The 23,711-nt window shown below is 40.6% G+C and overlaps 2 long non-coding RNA genes across 2 annotated transcripts; one reads left to right on the forward strand and one right to left on the reverse strand.

Annotated features, from left to right (window-relative positions):
* Nucleotides 1-5,593: 5,593 nt before the first annotated feature.
* On the reverse strand, nt 5,594-7,495 carry LOC132895026 (uncharacterized). Its single transcript, XR_009655700.1, has 4 exons — nt 7,347-7,495; nt 6,910-7,062; nt 6,668-6,755; nt 5,594-5,958 (listed from the first exon to the last, which is right to left on the reverse strand). It is a non-coding gene; the product is annotated as an uncharacterized LOC132895026 (long non-coding RNA).
* A 9,096-nt stretch (nt 7,496-16,591) lies between these two features.
* On the forward strand, nt 16,592-17,499 carry LOC132895027 (uncharacterized). The gene is made up of 3 exons (XR_009655701.1): nt 16,592-16,676; nt 16,835-16,930; nt 17,142-17,499. It is a non-coding gene; the product is annotated as an uncharacterized LOC132895027 (long non-coding RNA).
* Nucleotides 17,500-23,711: the final 6,212 nt, after the last annotated feature.

Genomic DNA, 23,711 nt, shown 5'->3' on the forward strand with positions numbered 1-23,711 from the left:
ACTTCATGCTAATTTTTGAACGTGTTCTGACATGATGTTTTATACACAGTCAGGGTAGAATCGCTAAAATGTTCAACTTAATTGGACATTCATTTTGTATAAGGACCGCAAGTGTTGCAAATGTCTTTAAATGTGTTCTAGTGTGTTTATGGAGCATTTTCGAGCGAGAGGGAAAGAACTATGTCTGCTTAACAATCAAGCAGTAGTAGCAGCTAGCTAGTGATAGTGACAGTAGGCTAGCGCTAACATCCATGGTGGAGGGAGAGTTCTTGTCTGTGTGTCTTAACTGAAGTGGAGGGAGAAGTAGCACTAGACTGGGCTATGCGAGAGCAAGATTGTGGGGTAGCCTACATACAGGACATTCAGTAGGCTACCAATATATGGATTGATACATTGACTGGCTTATCATATGCTGCCTTGATTTTACATTTACTGGTTTACTTTTAATTTGACTGTTCAGTCAGTTATGAAAAATAAATCTCTAAACACTTGAATAATTGCTGCAGCTGTATGAAGTCCTTCATCATTAAGATAATGACAGTGATATGTGCCCTCTCAATTTGGCCTTGTGCCCTTGGAAAAAAATATCTGCCGTAAGGCCACAGTGGCCTTGATGCCCTGCAGTTTTGCGGTTATGTAGTCTGCCTAGTGACTGCCAATAGGCTTTAACATCACCTGCGTCTACTGAGAAAAAAAATACATCTTTTGATGACATTCTGGATTCTTATTGGGCAACTCATCAGTGGTGGATCGGACTCGAGCCTGGCATGAACCGCTCCAACGTGCTATAATGACACCAATCTATCACCAGCCAACCAGGAGACTTAATCAAACGCATCCCCTGCCCACTTGTGTCTGCGTCTCAGACGTTGAATTTTCACAGAAGGAGGGAAGAAGTTGACTGAGGTAAGACTGTGTGATAAATTAACGAACGAATAAGATAGGAATTTCAACATATAGGGTTTATGTTTGTTACCGTTAAATAAGCATTGCTTGTACAGTAACGTTATGTCGTTACAACGTTGACCCACTTTTAACGTGCTGAGTACCGACTGTAGCCGGTAACAAATGCTAATTAGCTTGCTGTCAAGTTTTTCCTTTGTCAAGCTTTAAGCAGAAGGTCATGGATGTTACTACTGCTTGTTCCTGCTGTAATATGATACGTGATATGTGCTGTTGTCTGTTCATAGCCACTTTTTTAATCTATGCAGTTAGCATTGTTTTGTTACTAGTATTGTATGTTTCTTTTTGCTGTTTAACCGAAGTGTAACTGCTGCCATCTTGACGAGATCACCATCGCAAGAGGGTTTATCTCATTGTTTTTGGCATCATTACAACATTAACATTTACTTTTATTCATTTACCCCCCAGTAATAGTTATGCCAAGCAAGGAGCGGAGGGAGAGGTGCTGTAAAAAAAACTTTGAAGATGCAGCTAAAAACTGCAAAATAATGGACACTTTTTTCAAGAGGTGAGTGGTAGCTTAATTATGATTCAAGAGGCAACAAGATATTGTAGTCTGTTTGTTAGCTATCTAACAACACACCAAAAGTGAAATTCAGGGACTCAGTTTATCATGCACACTCCATAAATATTTAGGCCACATATTTAACCCTCTGGATCCCAGAGCCCGCCGGCGGGCTCAAAATACTACTTATTTTTAAATGATTCGAATTTACAAACACTTTCATCCAAAAGCTGAAAAGACCGGCGAAATCATCAGATTCTGAAGTTTCCGAGGGTACCTGAATGTTTCACAGGTGACGTCAGCAACATATTTAAATATCCCGGAGAAAACGGTACAGTGAAATTTCATCAAAGTCGCTTTGAGTCGAACGTCATTTTTGAAAATTTGCAGAAAATGCATCGTTTGCTCTAGCTAAATTCTGTAAAAACAAATAATTCTACGATCTTTCATGCTTTCAGTGAGCCCTGAATGATTTGCATACAGCCTGTGGTGGCGCTTCAACAATTCGCTGAACTTTACTACCCTGGGCATTGGCTTATAGGCGTCACATTTCGGGTCATAGCCGCTCAGAACCAATGAACAGGCTCCATTTGCCTGTTCTCAGTGCCTTACAGTCATGTTTTTAGGGATTAAACAACCCTTTCTTTTCCTTTTTTTCCCTCTGAGAGTATGTGAAAGAGAGGAGGAGTTGTGAGCATCTGTGTGTATGTGCAAAGGTGCGTGTGTATGTGGCTGTAGGGGGCTTGTGTAAACAGTCCTGCTGTGTGATGTGAATGACAGTAATTTATGACATTTAGGATTAGCACATTGAAATATGTTGTAAATAGTTATTTACAGTTTTTTTCAGTTTTTTTTTATTTGCTGTTGGCCATTTTTACCCAGCTGATTATGTGTCAATATTTTTCAATCACAGTAAGGCAGATCACTTAGGTGACACAAGAGAGCCAGAAAACAAGCGAAAGAGAGCTGAACATGAAGGAGAACAGACAAGAGCAGAGAGACAAAGTACAGTGCACGAAGATGGAGGAGGAGACGATAAAGGTCCACGTAATGAGAGAGAAGCAGAAGAAACAGGAGGAGAAATACCAAGACACAGAGATGGTAGAGGAGGAGAGGGAAATGAGAGAGAAGGGGAGAAGACAGGAGGAGACAATGACAGACCAAGAATCAGGGATGAGAGAGAAGGAGAAAAGGCGGGAGAAGACGAGATGGGATACAGAAACAAGGGAGAGAGAAGGAGAGAACAGGGAGGAGACATGGAGGGACCAAGTCAAGGGCAGGAGCAAGAGGTAGATGGAACCAGGAAAAGAAAAACGACTGCCACCACTGGAGAGTCCTGGGGGTATGACTGGCTGCACCTTGAGAAGGAAAAGGAAGGCATGTTACTAAGGTGTGGTGCAGCATCTGCAGGGAGCACTATAAAAACCACACTGCACAACACACATTTATACATAATACAGATACATACATAACTGGCAGCACAAATGTTAAAAAATGTACAGCCAAAACACATATTGACTCGAAATCTCACATCACAGCATGTCAGCAAGCAAATCAGGCTCCAACGAATTGTAACACAGTTACACAGCTCCAGAAACTTAATGACAAAACTGAAACAAAGATGTGCAAATTATTTGATATTGCATAGACTGTGGCATACACTGAGCAGCCTTTTAGTCTGTACAAGACTTTAGTCTCAGTGGAACGCAAGCATGGGGTGGAGCTGGGGGTCACCTACCACAACTCAAAGTCCTGCCGCATATTTATTGAGCATATTGCTGGAAACATCAGAGACCAACTTCAAGCTCTTAAAAAAATGTGAACCTTTCTACTGCTCCTTATTGTTTGATGGAAGCACAGACAAAGGAACATCAGATGAAGTCATAAGTATAAAGCTTATTGAACAAGGCTCCCCCAGAATCAGACTACTTGGGTAAGGATAATATAGATGAATAGTCCCTGTTGAATGTTTGTTTTCTACATGTAATTTCATGTTTAATTTTGCTTTATTGGAATAGTCACATTCAGTAGAAAAGGGCAGGAAAGTTGGGAGAAAGGACTGAATGATGTTACATAGGATGGGGTGATTATAATAAAGCTTCCAGTTAATTAAATGTGTGAAGAACTAATTCTTCATTTCTTTTTTGTGTTCCATATTTTTAAAGTATTGCAGAGCCAACAACATGTGTTGCTGATGGGATTTTTGAGGCCATAATGCAAAAGTGTGCAGAAAACAACTTCGATCTGAGTGGCTGCTTGACCGCAACAGCAGCTGATGGAGCAGCTGTCAACTTTGGAAAGATAAATGGTGTCCTTACCAAACTACAAGAACGTGTGCCATGGATGCTCAAAGTGCATTGTGTCGCCCACAGACTGGAGTTGCGCCTGAAGGATGCCTTCAAGGGCACACACTTTGAACAGGTAGGACTAGTATTCCCATAAAATGTACAAATAGAATGTGTAATAAAATGTCTCATATATGCCTTATTTTCTGTTTTTCTTTGACCAAGATCGATGACCTTCTGATGAGACTCTACTCCAGGGGTGTCCAAACTGATCCATAAAGGGCCGTGTAGCTGCAGGTTTTCATTCCAGCCATGCAGCAGCACACCTGATTTGGCTTATTCAATCAACTGACACACCCACCCTTTAATCAAGGGTGGGTGTGGCTGCAAGTATTTGACTGTGTGAAGACAGTTCAGTTGATTGAATGAGCCAAGTCAGGTGTGCTGCTGCATGGCTGGAATGAAAACCTGCAGCCACACGGCCCTTTATGGATCAGTTTGGGCACCCCTGCTCTACTCTCTCTACCATCGTTCTCCCAAAAAATGGAGGGAGCTGAAGGCCATCGCAGAGGAACTTGAGAAGCATGTAGTTAAACCAGCTCGCTCCCAGGGGACCAGGTGGATAGACCACAGGAGGAGGGCTGTTTCCTGTCTTGCCACCACAAACTACAGAAGCATTGTCACCCACCTCCAGGAAAGAGAGGACCAGGAACAACCAGTGAAGGAGAAGATAAGGGCACTGTTACGGCAGTTAACCTCACCAAAGTTTGTTCTTAATATGGCACTGTATCAGGATCTTTTATCTGACCTGGATGAACTGTCGCTTAATCTCCAAGGAGATCAATTGCCTCTGTCATGTGTGCATAGTAGGATCCTGGCTGCGCTGCGTAAGCAAACTCAGAAGCCAGGTTTCTATCTCCGCCCAGTCCTTGAATCCTTCACCACCACCAGTAAGGGATTTCAATACAATGGAGTAAACATTAGAAACTCCAACGTTACTGCAGAAGCCTTCTGTCATCATAGGAAAGACACAGTGGACAACATCATTGCATGCATTGGCAAGAGATTCTCTACTTTCTCCACTGATCCTGTGCTCCTGGCTGCAGAGATATTTGATCCTGTGAATTTCCCAACAGAAGAAAAGCTCTTGGAGGAGTTTGGTGAAGAAGAGATACATCATCTGTGCAAGCACTTTGAGCCTCTTCTGACCAAAAATGGCTGCAATGTGGCTGAGATAGACAGGGAGTGGTTTAGAGCAAAAGATGACATAGTGCGCCACCATAAGGACCAAACTTTCCTCCTGCTATGGTCAAGGTTTCTGATGGAGAAAGGAAGCATGTACCCTAACCTGCTACACCTCATAAAAATCATCTTGGTGTTCCCTGTCTTTACCTCTCAAGTAGAGCGGCAGTTCTCAATCATGAAGAGAGTGCAGGGAGACTGGCGCTTAAGCCTACATACATCCACCATCGAGGACCTCCTCCTCATTAAGTCACAGGGTTGTGCTCCTGCCGATTACCAAAGCCAAGAATCTGTGGCAAGATGGTGGACAGCTGGCATCAATAAAAAGAGGCCAAACATTCACCCATATGGTCCAAGAGTGAGGCCCAAAACATGCACTTCAAATCTCGCTGAGTCCCCATCCCCATCTTCAAACGAGGATAGTAGTGACGCCGATTAAGGACCCACGTGACATAGTTGCACACTCCATAATATTATAAGTCAAATACACTCAATTCTAGCTTTATTAAAAATATGAATATATTACATTTTAAAATATTATATTTGGAGTAATTGATTCCAATTAAATTATTCTTTTGTCAATGACCACACAATGCAGTACATTTTATTTATTTTATTTAGACACACATCAAAGCAACAAATATGTATTAACAATGATGCTGTGTTAAATACCAGATGCAAATCCAAAATAACAGTAAGACCTTGTTTTCATAAAATTATTAAAATGGGTCTTTGCCAACAGTATATTCTTACTTTTTGCTGCAGATATTACCTTACAGTACTTTTCTATGATGCAGCAAACAGAACATGTGTATTGAATTAGGTATTGTATTCCTTCCAAATACAATCACAGCATAGTTTTTAAATTTTTTGCTCTGTGCTGGGCTTGCAGCGCTTGCAGCACTGGTGTCCTCATAGCAGAGGATTCCCATGGGAATGTCCACAGTCTCCCTCATTAAGATCCTATAGAGCGACAAAAGGAGGATATTCAGGTTAACAGCAATTTGTCTACAATCAGCTGTGTGGTCTTTTCGATTTTCATAATTCACAGTGGTTTTATTTCAGATAATATTGTGTAAACAAGCTATTAGAGGCATTTTTTGTGTGTTCATGTACATATAGGTGTCTGTTGTGGTGTAGATTCCATGTTTTGACAATAGGTTGTCTATTGGACAATGTGATATGTGATAAAGAAATAGAGAATAGATAAAGGGTTAATTACTATTTAAGTATGCTGCTGCTGACCAGGGAGAAGCACACAGTTTGAGTATTAGTGGCCTAGAGTATTAGAGTTTATACTCCATTCAAGTTATTATTGGGATAAGTGTGTGTAGATCATTAAAGGCAATATTAGAAATACATTGGAGATGTTTGGATTCATTCTGTGGAGCTGCCACAAACTATGCGTCGACTGGAAGTGGTTTAGGTTTTTTATTTTTGCAGAAATCAAGTGACTATACAAGCCCTTTGAATTTTAGCATAATTTGCAGTATTAAGTGCAGTAATTAATTTTCTCTTGCTAACAGTGAAAGCACATTATCAAGTTAAAATCAACTTAAATTTAATGAAACATCTTCATAAATGCTAATTATCATAACTCATCATCCCAAATAAACAAAACATAGGAGAATGGAAAAACTGAGTCAAACACCAATCAAAAAACTTTACTCACCGAACTGCTCTTAAAGAACATAGACGCATCATCCCCAAGAATGACTGGAAGTCCTCTCAGCACAAGGCATCTATTGGCTGTTGGTGCTCTGCAAAGAGATATAACACAAGAAATATATCTTACATCAGTTTATTTGTTCACATAGAGAAGTACCACAAGGGGAGGTGGGAGAATTAGTTTTTGTAATATGTATGAACTAACCATCAATATCATTACAAGAAAAAACAGAAATATCAACCCACCATTATCTGTTGTACCAGGTCAGCTAACTGCTTGCCTATCCAACCTGTCTTCCTCTTGTAGATTTCCATCAAGCTTGGACACAAACCATCAAGAACACCAAAGAACTCTTCTTTAAGATTTCTACCAACAACCCTGTTAAACTCAAAGTACACCTGAAAAATATGAAATAGAGTTACTTATAACACTAATAAGCCTCTCTGCACATGTTGTCCAATGATGTATGTAACACAAAAAAAGACAATAAATTTATTGAATAATTTAAATTTTACACTACTGTTGCAAAACTGTATGTAGAAAACACACAAGTACAATTGCAATTGTCCAACGCTCAAAATTTACCTAAGTCATCCTCAAAATTACACACATTCAAATGTACATGTTTCAAACTAGAAATCTTCCAGCAGTTTCTAGTACTTGAATAGAGAAAGCAACTCACCTCATTCAGGCAGAAATGATATCCTCTTTACAGCAGTCCTTTAAAAGCGTCCAAATTTGCTAAAAACAGAAAAATGCAGGCATATTGTCCAAGCAGCATGCAAAGTGCAAAGACCTTAAATTGCTCTGTGTAAATTAGAAAATGGTGCAACTTCCTCTGTAGCCATCAACGGACAGGCACAGACTTGTCTCGAGTTTTGAGCTGATCACAACAGGGCAGCACTGTGGCCTGAGGTAAAACATGATAGTTTAAGTTTGTTTAAATTACAAATATGAGTACACCCAATGACTGTCTCATATACTCTTCATATACTCATACTGTTTAAGTAATGCAATAAAACTAACCTTTAAAAGTGGTATTTACTCAAACTGTTTTCATAGAATGAACTTTCGGGTTAACAGTGTAATAGTGTTGCAGTGTTCTGCAAACTTGCAATTTAATATTTCAGATCTTGAGACATGAAAGTGCTATTTTAAAAAATAAAAGGTCAGAAATGTTTTATATGATTTCTATTTAGTTCATTTTATTTCCTCAATAATTTTCCTTGATTGAGGCTTGTCTCCTCCTACTCAAGCGAGTAGGACGCTTTTTGCTTTGCTCCTGCTTGAACTCCTCCTTTCTGCTTTTTTCACTATTTCTCTATTTTTTCTTATTTGCTTTCTTTTTACTTACATTCAACAAGTTTAGCAAGGAAGGACAGATGTTTTCTCCTATTTATACAAGATAACCTAGAAGTTAGACAAAGCAATTGACACAGAAGACTGGATTATAGCAAAATGGGGAAACCAAGGAACTCTAGTAACAAATGGACTGAGCTTGAAAAAAGAATTTCTAGCCTGGAATCTATGATTAATGCCCGTCTATTAAGGATTGAAGGGAGTCCAGCAGCCGATACCGCTAAGGGGAATGCGGGGAATGTTCAGCATCTGAATGATGGGAACTTGGATGAATCGGTTGACTTCACAAAGCAAAATGTGAGTACTGATTGCTGGAAAAGACAAGGTGCTAGACCCAAAAACAAAAGGGCATTAACTTCAACTCCATTGCGGTCTGATGCCGTCAGACCTACAGTCTATGAATACCACCGGGCTGAAAACTACAGATATACACAGCCCATTACACTCCAGAACAGATTTCAGTGCCTTACAGACATGGAACCAGTAGTTCCTAGAAAGTGGCAGAATTTGAATAACAAAAATAAAGCTCGCAGTAGAGGTAGAAAGCAGCCGCCAACACCTGTTAATCCTACAACCCTTGTTGAGGGTGATTTCACTGTGAAAAATATTAGAGGAGAGTCCATGGTTGTGTGCTGTTTTCCTCACGCTTCCATCTCGGAGACTACAGACAACATTTCAAAAATGCTGTCAAACTACAAATCAATTAAACGCATTATTGTGCATGTTGGAGCAAATGATGTTTTCAGGGAACAGCTCACTGTGAGGAAATCTTTCAAAGACCTTTTTTCTGCCCTAAACGGACTTGGAATGCCTTTTTTTATCAGTGGTCCATTACCAGGATCTGTGATCGGCAATTACGGGTTTTCCCAACTGCTCAGTCTCAACACCTGGCTTGCAAAGATATGTTTTTCCTCTGGTATTAATTTTATTGACAACTTTAACCTTTTCTGGAAATGCAAAGCCTTATTCAGCCCAAATAGCACAGAACTCAGCTGGACCGGTGCCAAAGTCTTGGCAGACCATTATCAACACTCTGTCCACCATTCCATGCCGACCTTGGGTGCACTCTCTGATAAGCACTCTGTAGCTGCACTGAAAGAAGTTAACAACACTGATACGAACAGCCACACAGATGCAAACACTTCAAAATCTGGAACCATTGGATAAAGAGAGAGGGGGTCGTAATACAACGTCAACATTTAGTTTAATTGATGTTGAGACTCTGAGAAAAACAGTACAAAGTCTCAGCTCCTCCACATCTGAACTGGACATTTTACCTACAGTCTTTTTCAAATCTGTTCTTCACCTAATATCAGACGAGGTACTTCAGATTATCAACACCTTCTTACAAACTGGCATGTTTCCTTCATCTCTGTAAAAAGCAGTTGTAAAACCCCTACTGAAAAAGAATAACCTGGATGTCTCAGTACTCAACAACTACAGGAAAATTTGATTGCCATTTGTTGGTAAAATAATTGAAAAAATTGTTTTTAATCAATTAACTGCCTTCCTGACATTAAACGGATGTTTTGATAAGTTTCAGTCAGGTTTTCGTGCCAATCATAGCACTGAAACAGCTCTTACTAAAGTCATGAATGACCTATGTCTTAATTCTGATGCTGGTAAAACATCAGTCTTGGTGCTTTTAGACTTAAGTGCTGCATTTGACATGGTAGATCATTCCATACTGTTACATCGACTGGAGCATTGGGTTGGATTTACTGGTATAGTAATCAACTGGTTAAAATCTTACCTACAACAAAGATTTTTTTATGTGGCCATTGGAGGCCACAGTTCATCACCTGTGTCCTTGAACTGTGGGGTTCCCCAGGGCTCAATCCTGGGACCATTACTATTCAACCTTTATATGCTCCCACTTGGACAAATTATTAAGAATAACTCAATAAACTTCCATAGCTATGCAGATGACACTCAGCTTTACTTAGCTATGTCACCTAATGACTATGCCCCTCTTGAGTCTCTTCATAGATGCATTGACCAAATTAACAAATGGATGTCTCACAATTTTCTTCAGCTGAACGCAGATAAAACTGAAGCAATTATATTTGGCAAAAAGGAGGAAAGGCTTAGGATTGCCACTGTTCTTGAAACTAAGGGGCTTAAAGCAAAGGATACTGTCAAAAACCTTGGTGTCCTTATTGACAGCGAACTTAACTTCAACAGTCATATGAAAGTGGTAAAAAAGTCTGCATTCTATCACCTAAAAAACATTTCTAAACTCAAGGGTCTCATGTCAAAACATGATCTAGAAAAACTTATTCATGCTTTCATCTCCAGTAGGGTTGATTACTGCAATAGCCTTTTCACAGGTCTTCCAAAAAAGACCATCAAAGAGCTTCAACTAATCCAAAATGCAGCAGCAAGGGTTCTTACAAGAACAAAAAGGGTAGTCCATATCACTCCAATCTTAAGGTCTCTGCACTGGCTCCCAGTGAGCTATAGAACTGACTTTAAAGCATTACTTCTTCTATTTAAAACATTAAATGGGATGGGACCCAGCTACCTACTGGATATGTTTCAATTATATGCACCAACTAGGTCTCTAAGATCACAAGAGAAAAACTTGCTAGTAATACCAGCTGTCAAAACGAAGTGTGGTGAAGCAGCCTTTAGTTGCTATGCTGCTAAGCTTTGGAACCAACTTCCAGATGATATTAAAAATGCTCCTACTGTTGTTAGTTTTAAATCCAGGCTCAAGACAAAGCTGTTTTCAGATGCTTTCACTTGATTAAATTTTACCTAAAGTGTAATTAATTTCCTTTAACATAATTTCTTTTAAGGGCGGCACGGTGGTGTAGTGGTTAGCGCTGTCACCTCACAGCAAGAAGGTCCTGGGTTCGAGCCCCGGGGCTGGCGAGGGCCTTTCTGTGTGGAGTTTGCATGTTCTCCCCGTGTCCGCGTGGGTTTCCTCCGGGTGCTCCGGTTTCCCCCACAGTCCAAAGACATGCAGGTTAGGTTAACTGGTGACTCTAAATTGACCATAGGTGTGAATGTGAGTGTGAATGGTTGTCTGTGTCTATATGTCGGCCCTGTGATGACCTGGCGACTTGTCCAGGGTGTACCCCGCCTTTCGCCCGTAGTCAGCTGGGATAGGCTCCAGCTTGCCTGCGACCCTGTAGAAGGATAAAGCATCTAGAGATAATGAGATGAGATAATTTCTTTTAATTTTGATTTTAATGATTTTACTTTCTTTAATTTCTTTTTAATCTTGGATTTTAATGATTTTACTTTTACTTTAATTCTTTGTTACTGTTCTTATGCTTTTATTTTTTGTGAAGCACATTGAATTGCCTGTGTGTATGAAATGCACTATACAAATATACTTGCCTTGCCTTGCGAAATCGGTCTGGGCTCTTATGGGTTAATCAGTAGCCTGCATGCTAGTATATGTTCCATTTACAGTCAAACATTTTGATGTACTCCAGGCTCAATTTTGATTAATCAAAAATCCGCGTAGTAGTACAGTCTGAAGATGCTCTTGCACATTCGGTGTCAATTGAACAAAAATTATGGGAGGATATAGGTTTAATAAGTTTTACAATTTTTGAAGTGCGTGATGGATTGATAAGTTTAGATGTGTTCAATATTTTCTTATCTTCAGACATAATAGTGTAGGAGATGTTTCTTTACCTGCTTGATAGTTTCGACTGAGACTCCAATCTTCCTCAGAAGAGTCATTAGTCCTTAAATTAAATTCATTATAGACATGAACTTAAAATCATTGTTTTATTTTATGGCCTTGGTGCCCTGGCTTTTGACCTTCGTGCCCTCAAAAAATTTACAGCACAAAAGGCCAAGTGGCCTTGCCCCTAAAATGACAAAATTCCAGGCCTGTGTGTATATATATATATATATATATATATATATATATATATATATATATATATATATATATAGTCTGGCTGGAGAAATGTAATTACTTCAAAAAATGTTAAAGGACATGGGACATGAAACATAAATGCATGCTATATCAGTTTCTTTCCATTAAAAATATTAAATAATTGCATCAACAAATACAAAATTATCTATTAAATTCAGCAAAATCGTTATATTCGTGATGATTATATGACATTTCTGCTCGAGCTCCGATATGCATATTTTACAACCGGAAGAGCCGCTGTCACGTGATCATACGTCACAAAAACTTTCGGGTACAGCACAAGCGGGTAGATGAATATGGAGAAGTGTGAATCGTGATGATGACGAATGCGACAAAATAGTTTTTGTGTCTTGGATGACAAGAAAATTGTTTCGTTTTTAGAGTGTTTAATGTACATTGAACATCATGGTGTATTGTGACCTCCCAGTCAGTCAGACGCGCTGTTACTCCTGTTAGCAATGTAGCTAGGCTCAGCATGGCCAATGGTATTTTTTGGGGCTGTAGTTAGATGCGACCAAACTCTTCTACGTTTTTCCTGTTTACATAGGTTTATATGACCAGTGACATGAAACAAAGTTCAGTTACACAAATTGAAACGTGGCGATTTTCTATGCTATTGGAAAGTCCACACTATAATGACAGGCGTACTAACACCTTCTGCGCGCTTCGACAGCGCATTGATACCTTCACTCGGAGTTGTACCATTATTTTTTAGACAGGGCGGACGGACCAGGGCATTCGCCCGCCTGGCCGTGCCCGACGAGGAGCGCTCTTGGCCAGCTTGAGAGGCAGACGGCAGCCCCTCCTGGAAGTGTGGTTTTACCATGGGCTTCATGCGGTAAGGATTAGTATTATAATTTTGGGTGTATCAATTATTGATTATCATAATTCTGACTCGTTTCGCCATTTTGAATGTTTTCATCTCGGACTCTGGAAGCATTGTATCTCAATCAATCTCGAAAAATATCAGCAAAAAAACTAGCTTGCAACGGACTTTAGTTAGATCTATGATGAACTTTCAGTGTATGATACAAAAATAATACTTCTTTCAACAGATCATTAGCCTTTGAGCAGAATTGTTTTTAACTTACCAGGAAGTGTTATCGAGCCGACCGCTTTCAGTTTCATGGGGATTGAATGAACTCTCACTCTCAGAATCATCTGACCCGTCAGAGTAAAGACAAGATCTATGTTCATGTGAATTTCCAGCTATCGGTTCGAATTGATAGGGTCTAACTTCACATCTCTGTGAAACATCGGGAATGTCACTGTCGATGGTGTCCATTTCGGTAACCTGTTTACATTAGATACCCAAGCGCTGGCTCCTTGAAAAGTTTTTGTGATGTCACGGGTCACGTGACCGCTTAGCTAATTAACGAATCATTGTTTTACGCTGATGTATAAAAAAGTTGAATAATTTTCACATTTTTGACGCCCTGCAGTGATTTAGATGGTATTTCTTATGTCCTTTATACATAATTATACCCAGAAAAAAATCCATGTCCCATGTCCTTTAATGCAAGAAACTAACCTAAACCTAACTAAACTAAGGATTAATTTCATAATCAAAATTAGTTACGAATTTGAAACAATGCCTATGCTTTAAGCAAGATATATTGTAATGATTTGTGTATGATTCTGTTTCAGGATTTCATGCAGTGCAAGCTGTGCAAATTTTCAAGCTCCTCCCAGGACGTCCTATTGAAGCATTGTCGCCTTTGTCACGGAAAAGGTGCACATTGGCCTTGCATTCACACAGATTGTGTATGCATATTCAGAACATCTGGTGCATTACACTCACACCGCTCAAGCATCTACAATTCTTTCATACGGTTAATGGCTTTCCTCCAGATATATTGCATGATTTTTTTGAAGGGGTCATTCCTTATGAATTGTGTTTGTGTTTGAAAAATCTGATTGCTAAAGGATTTTTCACATTGGATGCGCTTAATATCAGCATAAAGTCATTCTTGTATGGGAATACAAAGTAAACAAACCAAAACAAATTTCGAAAAGAAGCTTTAAGAATGGTACCATTGCAGGTAATGGACATGAAAATTGGACTTTGTTGCACTTGCTTCCTTTTTTAATTGGATGCAAGATACCCGAACATGAACCTGCTTGGGTGATTTTAATGGACCTCAAGGACATTGTTGACATAGTTGTTTCCCACAAGCTTTCAGAGGCAGCTCTGTGCCATCTGTCTTCCAAACTGCAGCACCGCCACCAATTGCTTACTGATACATTTCCAGAGTACCAATTTAAACCAAAGAACCATTTTATTGATCATTACCCACATCTGATTCGCTGCTATGGCCCTTTGGTGGAATTATGGATGATGCGAAATGAGATGAAATATAAGATATAGTTTATCTTCTGGGCAGTGCAATGATCTTCCAAAATTTCACAAGATTGTAATCATTCAGATAAATGCACAGGAAGTGACTTATTTGCAGAACACTTGTTTCAAGGTACATTAAACATTTACGATCTTACAAACTTGTTGAAGGCCACCTCTCAGATGCCCCTTTTCCACCAAAGCAGTTCCAGGGCTGGTTCGGGGCCAGTGCTTAGTTTGGAACCGGGTTTTCTGTTTCCACTGACAAAGAACTGGCTCTGGGGCCAGAAAAACTGGTTCCAGGCTAGCACCAACTCTTTGCTGGGCCAGAGGAAAGAACTGCTTATGTCAGTGGGGTGGGGGGGTGGGGGGGGCGGAGTTGTTAAGATCAACAACAATAGCAAGACCGCGAAAGGTCACCATTTTTAAGCGACGAGAAGCAGCAGCTGTACAAATGCAAAGTCATCCATTATTGTTTTTGTTGCTGCTTCTTCTTCTCCGTGTTGTTGTTGCTTCGATGTTCGCGCCAAGGTTTATGCAAACACAGTGATGTAACTGACGTATACAGCGACGTAACTGACCTGGCTCCCCTTAGCACCCCCAGCTATGGAAAAGCAAACTGGTTCTTAGCTGGCTCGCAAGTTGAACGAGTTGTGCACCAGCACCAGCACTGGCCCCAAACCAGCCCTGGAACTGATTTGGTGGAAAAGAGGTATGAAACCATTGCCTTGGATCCAAATCTGTTGAGAGACTATCACCCTCTAGAAACATACAAAGTTGGTGGGAAACTGATGGTGACTACAAGGACATTCCTCCTCAACTAAAACCATCAAAATGGTATGTTGATGAGTCATTGTTATGTCAATGTAAATGTGTTTCACTGTTATTTCAATTTATCATTACCATTGCAGTTGTGGTGATAATTTACACATTTACCCCCCCCCCCCCCTTTACAGACTTTGTTACTTCGTGTAGTCATCTCTCCAAAAGAAGCCCGTTGAATCCAGCTCACAGAAGCACCAGAATCTGTTGACCAGCTCATCAATGTACTTAAAGACAGACTCCAGCTTGAAGCTGATTTCAAACTCCAGTACAAGGACCCTGATTTTTCAAATGCTTTATGTCAGTTGACTGAAATGTCAGAGTTGCCAGAAGGGCGCGCTGTCTTGCACATTGTTTGGAACACTGATGCATCTCCCACCAATGTGTCTGATAGCCATTCTCTTGGCTCAGTGTCCTCCCTTGACACATGTAGCTTTCACTCTGAGGACTGTAATGAAGTGCAGGAGAGCCCTACTGGTTCCATTCAGGGAAGCTCGTCCGAGTCCCTCCCTTCTCCCTCCTCAAGTTCTGTCCAGAACAGTGCAGATTCGCCCCAGGCCCCTTTAAGGCGTACAACTCAGTGGCCCAATCCATTTCCAATCCCTAAATTTGCATATGATGTTGAGCTGAGATTGTGTAAGGGCAATGAGATCTATGAAAAAACACAGAAGCGCCTCATTCTAACAGGAGATATTAGATCAGACATTGTGAATAAACTTTGGGAGAGTATTTTTGATCTCAGAGGTGCCTATCCCAATAAGGAGGAGTTGGTGTCTGTTGCATCTGGTCTTGTTGTCAAGTATCCTTGTCTTAAGGAGACAGATAGTGTAACTGGCTATAATGGATAGCTGAAGAGTCTTCATTATAAGAAGGGCAACTTCAGGGCAAAGTTGCGTCGTGCAGGCTGCAATGAGGTGATGGTGAATACAAAAAGGAGGGGACAGGATAGAGAGGCGGCTCCGTTCACCCTGAAAAAGGCCAAACGTGGAGAGGTCAACCATGTTCCAGAATATCCAGAAAACCATGATGGTACCACCCTTGAGGAGGAAAGGCTTGCGCTGATCAAAGAGATGAAGAAAAGGATAAGAAACATGGGTCTGATTAGGCAGAAGATGGAGCTGACCTTTTCCCATCGACGGAGAGAAATCATAGAAGTGCAGCCAATGGTGTCAAAAGTCCAAGAACGATGGCCTGCACTGTTTCGCCATGAGGAGTTAATGTTTTCCTGTGTATTTGTGTGTAAGGTTTTCCTGGTGTATTTGTGGATATACTGTCCTGTGTTGCTTAAGCTTCTGATACACTGTCATTTTAAAATAGTCTTTTCATTTAAATGATGACATGAAAGTCTTGTAATTTATTGGCAGCTTTAGGCTGGCGTGACTACATTAAGCACTGGTAGGGGTATAATTACAGACTGTTTTGTTTCTTTTGTCCAGATATGTGAAGAATTTTATAGAATCACCAGCAGAAACCTCCAGGCAACTTGGAATGCATCTCTGGACAAGTATGCGTCTCGCCTGATAAAACTGTATTGAGCCAGGAAGGCAGCTTTTGGTCCAGATTTGGAGAAGTTGCTGAAAAGACTTGATGAGGTGGGTAATGTTTCCTAAACTAAACAAATAAAAATGACCTTAAATCATCAAAATCAATCAAACATTGACATTTGAAGTGTATAAACAGAGATTCTTAATTTGAGTTATCTTGCTGAATTACAGTGTGTCTGTCCATGGTTGTGTGCACATGTTCACAGACAACAGACATTGTGCGTCATCGAAGGACCGCAGCACTGAGAGGCCTTCCCATTTTTGTTCGAGACAATGCATCAGACTTCTTTCTGAAGTGCTTGGTAAGTCAGTCCAGAGTAATTTGGTGTGATTATTAGATTTGCAGTGCCTCTTTCATATCTCCCCAGAAGCTGGATACTTATTGGTTCGTGTCTTCAGCCTAAATGTGACTGTGAACAACTAAATTAGCTGATGTGTTTGTTAATGGGTGACAGCAATAATTGCAGGGTGTCGGTATCACTAAAAATGTTGCTGTGTCTGTTTTTTCCTCAGAACACAGACCCTGAGGAAGAGGTGGTTGAAGAAGTGCCAGTTGCAATACTTACCGTCTATGAAGATGATGATGGTGCCGCATCACCACCAACAGTGATCGAAATCGATGTCGTCTTGGAAGGGACAGTGATACAACACAACCTACCTGACCTCGCTGCTGCCTTCACCTACCTGTTTGGCCTAATGTATGCAATGGACATAAGCTATCCGGAGAAGATGAGGTACACTTTTGAGGCCATCCAGACCATCTTTTTCGAGCTTGGTTCAACATGTTCACAGGGCACACATTCCTTGAAAGACAAGCTTTTGCTGTGAAGCCTGATTACGGTCACACGCACATAAACACGCATGCACGCACACACAGCTCTGTCATCACTCCTCCATGAACAAGCACACACATACACACTGCTCTTCTCTGCCAACTACTACATGGAACAGGCCTGTACACAAACATTGTTTTTCAACATCACTACTCCAAGAACTAGTGTGCACACATGCATGGAGAGGAAAGAGCAGTCCTCAAGAAGCTCAGTTCAGAGCGTTAAGCTCCTTAGTGCTCTCTCCAAGCAGTTACGATGATTAAGATTGTGGTTTTATTTTTATAATGTATGTGGTTTACTTTGTGGTATTCTGTTTTGTATGTATTAATACAATAGTCACATTTACATGACCCTTCTTGCCTAATTTCCTTATCAGAGAATCAGAAAGGTGTAGCCTACACCACCTCTTTCAATTGTGTGAAAAATTTAAATGGATGCTAAGAATCTGATTTGGTGATGTGCTTACATGAGGTGTTTCTTATCTGATCTCGTTTTTTATCAGATTAAAAATGCAAGAAAGCTTGTCATGTAAATGGCGATAATGTTTAGCAGGTCGTAATTTTTAAAATGGTGAATAAAAATTTTGTTTTCACTACACTTCCTTGGTGAAAAGGATTGGTAGAACTAAAAAACCTGAGTTGGTAGAACTCAAAATAAACTCATAAAACAAAGTTGGTAGAACTTTAATCTTAAAGGTGAAACTGAAAATCTGTGTTGTTAGAACTTAATATAAGCATGCAAAACTCAAAAGCCTAAGTTTGTACAACTCAAAACTTCGAGTTGGCAGAACTTAAAAATCTGTGTTAAGTCAACCATGGACTAAGTTAAGTAAAGAGAACTCAAAAAAACAAATGCATCACGTTGCCTAGAAAATCTGAGTTCTGTCAACCACTATTTATTTTTTTTTACAGTGTAGAGCAGTACATTTCTTTTTTACTTGACGCACATCTTTTAAATCTTAGGTTTTTATCAGGGACACCACAATTTGGGTAATGCTGCTGGGACACTACACTGTGACTGGTTGCTCCCTGTCCCATGGGGGCAAGGCTTGTGCGTTTAAAGGACCCTCTTTGTCTTGTCTCATTGTTCTCACCCTGCAAAGAAGTGTTCACTACGACCACAGTGGGTGCAATATTCAGTTCCACTTTGCTGGCAGCCAATATGTTTTCTTGGCAGAGTCCGATTTGGGGTGGGATACTGCTGTGGTGAGAACCTTTGCTGGTACTGAGCTCTCTCTTTTCTCTTTGTCCTGGGGGAGGCCAATAATTTTATGGGGGATACTGGGGCTGGGGAGGGGGAATGCATTCTTGGAGTACGGGTGAGGCTGGATCTGTGCTGAGTTGGGTTGGCGAGTTGACTCTCTGATTTGTGCAACTTCAGCACCTATATTTTTCAATAATGCCATGTCAGAATGCATTTCTTTTAGCTCATTTAGTACATCCTCTGTTGGATAAGTAGTTTCTTTTTATTTTGTCTTTCTGCTTCGTTTGTGCATGCAATATTTAGTTTTTCCAGGAGCAGCTCATCACTTCTTCTGGTTTGTTGCAGGTATGGCTGGAGGTTGCTTCTAATGCTATCATTTTGCAGGCCTGTCAGAACAGTATGGAGAAAGGTACTCTGTACCAGTACAGGATCATATTTTAGGCCGGATTCTGCTTCCTGTGAAGCAAAGAGAATTTTGTGTCTCAAATCTAGGACACGGATAAGGAAATGTTATGGTGTTTCCTTACTACTTTGAACCTCTGACATGAGCTGTTTATACAGTTCTGTGGCTCCTTTTTCTTGATAATGTGACCTGAGAATGTGCCTCAAAGTAGATAGAGTAAGATTGGGTTTTCCTTCTAAGTAGCTGCACAATTGTAAGCCTGGTGCAACTGCCCTGATCACTGCATCAACTATTTCTATTTCAGGAAATCCCTTGCTGATGCCCTGTTCAATTTGGTGGGCTAGGCTGCAGAATGTAAGTTTATCTTTTTGCCCTGGCTCACCAATCTGGCCTGATAGTTTTAATTTTCTGTTCCACTGTAATGACACACGAGGCTGGTAGACAGAAGCATGGTCTTGTTTAGCAGTATTATCTTCCCCACCCACTTTTGTTCCCCTGGTTTGGTTTGATTTCTCCTGTAGCGATAATGCTAATGCCAACTGTAGTGCCTCTAATTCTTTTTGCAACCGCTCTCTTTCTGAGGGCTGAATGACCTGCTCTGGCTCCGAACCTGTCTGCTTAGCATCTGAGATTGCTTGGTTTTGTACATCCCTTTTAACACCCCATTGCAACTTAACAATTTTATCTTTCAGTGTAAGCAGCTCTGCCATACCCTGGTCCTCAAGTTGACTTTCTCTCTAAGTGCCTTGTGATGTGAGAGATGAGAGAAGAGCGGTTTTTACCTGACACATTTTCAAAATTTGAACCAGCAATAATCAGAAAATCACAAACTTCAATCAAAGCACCTCTTGACAATGCATACACGGTACCACCAATCTCTAGTTTCAAGTCCTCTACTACTAAAGTCTCCATTTCAGTGTCTGAATGCGCCATCTCAGACTCTGACCCATGTAGAATGTTAGTGCAATACAGTACCTTCTCTTTGCAGGGTAGGCAACACAGTTCTCTGTCACGTGGATGTCAGTGTGGTGCAAAATCTTCTCTTTCAGGATAGGTAACAGTTTGACACGTAGATATCTGTCGTGTAGAATCTCCTTGTTCTCTTTGCAGAATAGATAACACAGTGCTCTGACCCATGGACATCAGTCAGTATGGTGAAGAACCTTCTCCTCACGCAGTAGACAATGCAGCTCTCCTGGCACCAGTGGTTGACCTCAGATTGCATACAGATCTCTCTACTCAGGTGTTGTACCATCACACACTGTTGTCCACGGTGGCTATAGATGAAAAGGGCTGAATGTTGATCGGGGACGTCTATCTGTGACAGCTGGCCCTCGTCACATCCATCCCAGCGGCGCCTCCAAAATGTTACACCCTGAAAAAGGGGGAATCTCAATAAAAATGCTGGACACAGTGCTTCTTCTCTGTTAGCTTCATTGGGAATGGATAGAAAATATTTACATAGTCACAATAATCTTGTGGCGGCATGGTGGTGTAGTGGTTAGCGGTGTTGCCTCACAGCAAGAAGGTCCGGGTTCGAGCCCCGTGGCCGGCGAGGGCCTTTCTGTGCGGAGTTTTCATGTTCTCCCCGTGTCCGCGTGGGTTTCCTCCGGGTGCTCCGGTTTCCCCCACAGTCCAAAGACATGCAGGTTAGGTTAACTGGTGACTCTAAATTGACCGTAGGTGTGAATGGTTGTCTGTGTCTATGTGTCAGCCCTGTGATGACCTGGTGACTTGTCCAGGGCAGTGGTGGCTCCTGAATTTTTTTTCAGGGGGGGCAATTTTCCCCCGTTATGTCTACACGGACCATAAATGTCCACAGGACTGAAGTAAATTGACCTAGGTAGCAAATCAGTTGGCCGAACTTGTTTTTGCCTGGTAAATTCAGATATCAATATAGACAATATCTCTTCTCTCCACTAGGTGGCAACACTGAACAAGTTAAAGGTGGCAAACTAAGGTAGCCTAGTAAACTAGACCCACCCGCCTAGCGGCCAAAAATATTTTTGCCTACGAGTGGCAAATATTCACATTTAGTCTGGCTTGCCAGGCTAAAACTAAGGAAGATTCATTGTGAAGCCTTCAAAGCAAAACATTTGGCATCACAATCAATTAATATTACATTACTCATTTATTTTCTCATATTTTTCCAGTATTCTATAATAAGTAGACACAAATTCTTAATTATAAACATATTCTAATTTCTTCATTCTAAAGAATGCAATTAAAGTGGCAGGATATAAATCCAAAACAAGTGTTTATTTAAGTTTTGAAAAAGATGAAGAAAAGCATAACCATCAAACAAACATGTGCAGCTTAATTATGTGGTTTTTTTATATGGAATTGCACCATTTTAACAACAAATAATAATTCTAAATAAATTCTGCAGTTTTTTCCCAATAATTCCTCCAGAAAGCCATGCCTTAAAAGGAAATTTAAAGTATTACAAGCATGTCAATGAACACAAAAGGCTTTAGTTATTTAGCTATATACACACAAGGTTACACAAGGTTTTGTAGTCAGTGCAACTTGGCTTAACAAGTTGGAAAAAAGGTAAGGTGCTGCTGGCTCCAATGAACACATATACTGTACAATATATAAAAACTGAAAATATGCTTAATTTACACCAAGTCAGAGAGAACTTGAGGCTACTGAAATATTCCAAGCATGGCAATGTTAAACTGCCATTGGTAAAACAAAAACATGTCAATGTTAAACTGCCATTGGTAAAACAAAAACATGGCAATGTTAAACTGCCATTGGTAAAACAACTGCCATTGGTAACACACACACACACACACACACACACAAAACTTTTGCCTAGTAAATTCAAATATCAGATATCACTGTACCGTCTGCTGTGCTATTTCCAGAGTGGAAGAGAATGCAAGGGTAGCAAAAAAGAGCATTGACTACATCACAGCCAGCTAGCCAAGTTTTCCGGTGGTACCAGTTCTTGTTAAAACCTCTTGAGTAGGTCTTCTCCCCCTTCGTAGACACTTGCTTGATGTTTAAATTCGGTCTAGGAGGTCCTAGCTGTTTGATTGCCGTTTTCTCCTCATTGTCACGACGACTAAAGGGAACTTCTTTCAGAGACGCTATCGTATTGTTGCACTCAACACTCGCCATCTTCTTCATAGAATGTTCACACATTTCCCGCGCAAGTTGCGTTTTCCAGCTCAAAATTATGTTCAAAACCCACCAAAATGCACTTAAAACCACCCAATCTGGCAACACTTGCGCGGCGCAACAGGCGTATGATGTAAGCACGCTGCTTGTGCGAGCACATAAAACCTAATAGAAAATGCATTGGGAGCATGATTTTCGAAAAAAAAAAATGTACGTACCATTACTGTCAATGGGATATTTTGGGGCAAATCTGAACCTGACAGAAATCGCACCAAAAGGGCGTGGCTACACCAGGCGTGACCTTAGCCTGATTGGACAATGACATTACTGTTGCCGTGGTAGTAGGAGTAGATAAAAAAAAATCTCCCTCCCTGTTTGGGAGTGCGTCGCCCAAATCGCCCCTATTAACGAGCCGCCAGTGGTCCAGGGTGTACCCCGCCTTTCACCCGTAGTCAGCTGGGATAGGCTCCAGCTTCCCTGCGACCCTGTAGAACAGGATAAAGTGGCTAGAGATAATGAGAATGAGATGAGACAATAATCTTGTTTCATTTGAATGTTAACCTTTTTTTCTTTTCACAGGTAAGCACACTGGTAAGTATCATCATAACATTTATCTTTTTTTGCTACAGGTCACATTTAATCAGGTAAGTATATGGGTCTGTCTCAGAAACTGGGTACTGTGGGGGCACCGGTATCCCACTAAATATACTCACAGTCAATAAACTATATGAGTTTGAATGGTGATGTTGGTTTTAATTTGAAATAAAATGATGAAAGAAATAGTACAGATAAAACTACATCTTTGATGCGAATACTCTATTCAGAATTTGGCAAAAATTCTGCAAATTTGTGGAAAAATGTTGGCTTGATCTGGGACATGATAAATGGTTGACTACATCGTATTCCCTTAAAAAGGTTGTAGTCCACTGAAAAGTCTACAGTTATCACTAATTGTATTTTAAGTTGTAACTTTATACACCTAAGGATTGGTGCGCTCACAGAATAATCATAACCGTAATAAAACATCATGCAAAATATTTGATCACCATTGTAACTCCATTTTCCGCATACCCAAAACCAATACGATCGTGTGTTTTGATCTAAACGGAAAGCCTCAGGGTCCAAAATGTTTACATAAAAACTGTGTATACAGTTATGAATCATAGTTTATTTATTTACTAAATGAATTAATGAATTCGCTTTTGTTCATGTTTTTAAGAAATTAATTCTTTTAGGGCGGCACGGTGGTGTAGTGGTTAGCGCTGTTGCCTCACAGCAAGAAGGTCCGGGTTCCAGCCCCGTGGCCAGCGAGGGCCTTTCTGTGCGGAGTTTGCATGTTCTCCCCGTGTCCGCGTGGGTTTCCTCTGGGTGCTCCGGTTTCCCTCACAGTCCAAAGGCATGCAGGTTAGGTTAACTGGTGACTCTAAATTGACCATAGGTGTGAGTGTGAATGGTTGTCTGTATCTATGTGTCAGCCCTGTGATGACCTGGCGACTTGTCCAGGGTGTACCCCGC

This window comes from Neoarius graeffei, chromosome 12 (genome assembly GCF_027579695.1).
Source record: "Neoarius graeffei isolate fNeoGra1 chromosome 12, fNeoGra1.pri, whole genome shotgun sequence".
NCBI lineage: Eukaryota > Metazoa > Chordata > Actinopteri > Siluriformes > Ariidae > Neoarius > Neoarius graeffei.